Source organism: Sabethes cyaneus, chromosome 1, assembly GCF_943734655.1.
Source record: "Sabethes cyaneus chromosome 1, idSabCyanKW18_F2, whole genome shotgun sequence".
Classification (NCBI taxonomy): domain Eukaryota; kingdom Metazoa; phylum Arthropoda; class Insecta; order Diptera; family Culicidae; genus Sabethes; species Sabethes cyaneus.
Genome location: NC_071353.1, coordinates 42,306,011 through 42,310,469, shown reverse-complemented (window position 1 = coordinate 42,310,469; position 4,459 = coordinate 42,306,011).

Genomic DNA, 4,459 nt, shown 5'->3' with positions numbered 1-4,459 from the left:
CTTGATCGACAAACAGCACTAGAACAATCAATATGAACCGCGTGTCACACACGTGCTTGCCAATTTTCCAACTAGCTAACAAAATGTATTAAAAACTGCTCACGTTCGAACCACTCAAGTCATGCAATATTGATCACAATTTAGTAAGCCAGCGAACTGAAACTTACTGCTAGTATTTCGATCCTCGTGGATCGCATGCACATGCACATCTACTTACAGTCTCCGTAGGAGTACAAAGAGAATCCCAAGCCACGCCACGTTGCAATATAAAAGCCACCGTCTTCTATTCAATCCCGCGCAAAATAGATGATAATGGGATCAATCGATGAATAGCACACACTTCACAATGCTCCGACGCTAATGGCTACTCAGCAAGCGTCGGTTTGATATCAGTCTGCTGGCACTTTTGTTCGGTGGTTAATTAGCACTAATCTTCAGTAGGATTAACTATCACTTGCCCAGAGTACAGTTTCGTGACATTTGAGTCACGGTTTTGTGAATAGTTTCACTTATGCCCACGAGTCAAAGTGTTAGTCACTTGGGCTTGGGCCGAATTTTCACCGTCACCGATACGGCACGGTTTATAGCACGACAGTTTTATTTTTCACTTGGGCCACTTGGTATGCGAAATTCACTCCGAACCGACGCGAATCGCAAGCACTGATCCCAAGGGTCCGAGATCCGGTTCCGAAGGACCAATTTTTATGTTGCGGGGATCACGTTTCGGACCTTGGGAATCAGTGCTTTTGATATGGAGATTGAAATGATAAAACTTTATTCTCCATCGAGTATATAAATAACGATATTCGGTGTGACGAGTAATGTGGTTTATTCGAAGTTCTGATCGATACTAAGCTTGATTTGACCTACTCCTATCGGCTTTTATCGTAAAGCGGGAAGATGAGTGGATAAGAGAAATCAATTGATTCGATGTGCACTGATAACGTTCGGCAGAACGTTATCGGGTGCTGCGATAGCTTGATAATTACTATAAGATGGAAAGAGTACACTATTCTAAATTATTCGAGCAGTTCGGTCCGTCCACAACCGACGTGGTGCGTGAACAATGTCATTACATGAATTTTGTAGATCCAGGTACGTACTTTTAGACCATTCATTCCGTTTCGAAAATATGTGCCAACGGAAGTGTGAGACGCCGTGGAAAACTATAATATTTTGAATCGAAAACTTCTATATCTTCCTTCAGACAATAGATAGCAACTATCTAGAAGTTTTAGAAAATGCATCATTTTACGTTCTAAAAGTTATCCGAACAAAGTTTTCAAATTGGTTTTCAAATAAAAAAGTTAGAGCAAAAAAACTGCTTTTTCAAGATCCACCCTGACTTAATCTAGAAAATTCGTTGTATAGTGATACACAGATGAGATAAAAATTTGGTTTCTTCAGCAAAGTTTCTGCAAAATAAATTATTTACGACTTTGTAGAAGAAAGCATTGCTCTATACCGCAAGACAAAAAAGTTAAAAATTTTATAACGAGTAAAAGTGAACCACCCTAATGACTAATTATACCAAAAGATGGGTCTTTTTTTAAACAAAATCTTCTGAATACATGAAATATGTAGAGCCAATGGTTTTCGAGATATTGATTTTTGTCTGGAATTTTGAATTCTCGAGTTATGAGGAAATTTGTAATTCATTTGTATGGGAGCCCCCCTCCTAAAAACGTAAGGGGTCCTAGTTCATCATAGAAAAAATTCAGGCCTCCAAAAACACCCACATGCCAAATATGGTTCCATTTCATTAATTAATTCTCGAGTTATGAGGAAATTTGTATTTAATTTGTATAGGAGCCCCCGCTCCTAAAGTAGGGAGAGGTTTCAATTCACCATAGAAAAAATTCTTGTCTCCAAAAACACCCACATGTCAAATTTGGTTCCATTTGCTTGATTAGTTCACGAGTTATGAGGAAATTTGTATTTCATTTGTATGGAAGCCCCCCCTCTTAAAAAGGAGAGGGGTCATTATTCCCCTCCTAAAGAGGGGAGGGGTCTCAAACCATCATAGAAAAAAAAAATTACTTACAAAAACACCCACATGCTAAATTTGGTTCCATTTGCGTGATTAGTTCTGGAGTTATGAGGAAATTTGTATTTCATTTGTATGAGAGCCCCCCTCCTAAACAGGTAAGGGGTCCTAATTCATCTTAGAAAAAATTTATGCCTCCAAAAACACCCACATGCCAAATATGGTTCCATTTGATTAATTAGTTCTCGAGTTATGCAGAAATTTGCGTTTCATTTGTATGGGAGCCCCCCCCCCCTCTTAGTGGGGGGAGGGGGTTCTAACCATCATAAGAACTTTCCCTGGCCCCAAAAACCCCTATATGTAAATTTTCATGCCGATTGGTTTAGTAGTTTTCGATTGCATGGGGTACATTCGGGCAGACAGTCAGAAATCCATTTTTATAGGTATAGATTTGTATGGGAGCCCCCCCTCTTAGTGGGGGGAGGGATCTCTAACTATCATAAGAACCTTTCCTGGCACCAAAAACCGCTACATGCAAATTTTCACTCCGATCGGTTCAGTAGTTTTCGATTCTATAAGGAATATAGGGACAGACAGACGGACAGACAGACAGAAATCCTTTTTTATAGGTATAGATTGTTCAGCTAATACCCGTGGAACAAATGCCTGATAAGCTATTATACAACAAAAATGTTACTTGGGTCCTTCTAATTTTATAGCATACCTGTATTTCTTGCCCTATAGGGTTATAACCCTTGTTTTTCTGCATCGCGCATTAGACAGTTCAGTTCTCTGCGGTGATACTTTTTGTTTATCAACGCAAGCGGTGGGAATTTTCCGTTCAAATTTTCTCGTTTTTCACCGTTTATTGCGAGGTCTCCAGGTCCATAATGGATGCTAAGGTAATACAAAAGTATTTCTTTTTTCTAACGACGTATAACAGTCGACTTAACTTTTTTGTTGGGGAAGAATAAATGCTTAATGCGAAAAATGCTAAGTCTGTATTTTTGGCCTAATATCAAGAATTTTTCAGATTGCCTGAAACTGCAGTTTTCACAATAAGCACTTATTCTTCCCCAACATATAAAAGTATGTAAATATGTATATGTAAGTGGCTTTGTCAACAAGTAAAATAACTTGGCAATAATGCTAATGTAATAATGAGGAAAAATCAAAACAAAAGCTGTGCAACGATTGGACATGAGGAGTGCAATAATAAGGTGCAGAGTTGCTATGCAAAAAACGTATTTTACACGGAATTTTACACAGATGGCTATAGGAACCTACTCTATATTAGTTTATCTGAGTAAGCGGTTTTGCCAAAAAAATCTGCAATCATTTGTTCAAAATCATCAAATTGTTGTAGACGAGTGCTTAGCTGTGCAAGAATTGGCAATTTACCCTAATAACTATCATAGAGGCAATGACAGAAGGCGCACACATTTGGGGCCCAGAACCTCCAGCCGTAGAAAATATGCCGACTGTACTTGCATTTTTTGTAATCGAAAGGGCCACATCCAAAAAAATTGCAGCTGTTTCAAAAACCAACGGGAGAGTTCCGTAAGGAAAATGTTCACGATTATTTTAAAAACTGAGGGTCGACTATAACAGCGGTGATTCTTTAGGATTATCCATGTCTTATGATTAGATCCGTAAATAGGATTGCTGAACCTTGTTTCCTAGAAGCCAATATTGAGGTATATTTAAGTATTAATGAAAATGAAAATGGACGGAATAAGGCTTTAGAAATTATTGATGGTTGCTTAGAATTCCAGAATCGAGTAGTAAGTTGATTCAAATGTTTGTCGTTCCGGATGGCGAGCTGCAAACGACATAGGACATAGGTTGTTGTCACAGACGGCATAACCAGCCAGTATCGAATGGTGCTATGGTATGGTATGCCATTCGCGTTTTCTAAGGCATTATTAAACAGTAGGTTAGATAGCGTTTCCGCTTGCTTCAGTTATTTAGTATTCAGCAACGCCTGTGCGGATGTGCGCTTTCTCGCAGCTCTGGCGCATGATTTTGGTTCTTCTAGGTCGAATCAGTTGAATCAGTTGAACCAGTTTCGTCAGTTCATGACGAATCATGGTCATGAATCAGTTTAACCAGTTTCGTCGGAAAATCATGTTCTAGCATTGTTTGCCACAGCTCAGTTCGTTTGACTGAGAGCGAAAAATTAGGTAGTGAGGGTCATTGAAACAACGCTTAGAAAGTTGTATACCGTTCCTCTTTATCCAGGCTGGGGGATCCGCGGATCGAAACAAGCTATAATCGAAGTTGATTATAACCGGATTCAAACCATACATAACCGGATGTTATGACACACATGTTTTGACATTTTATTGCACGAGAAAGCCCAACTTTAATTTATAATTTTACCGAAGACAGGGCATTCAAATTCGTCTAGTAACACGTAACATCTTCGTAACTTCTTTCAACAAAGAATTAACTAAAATATTTTTTCTGTAT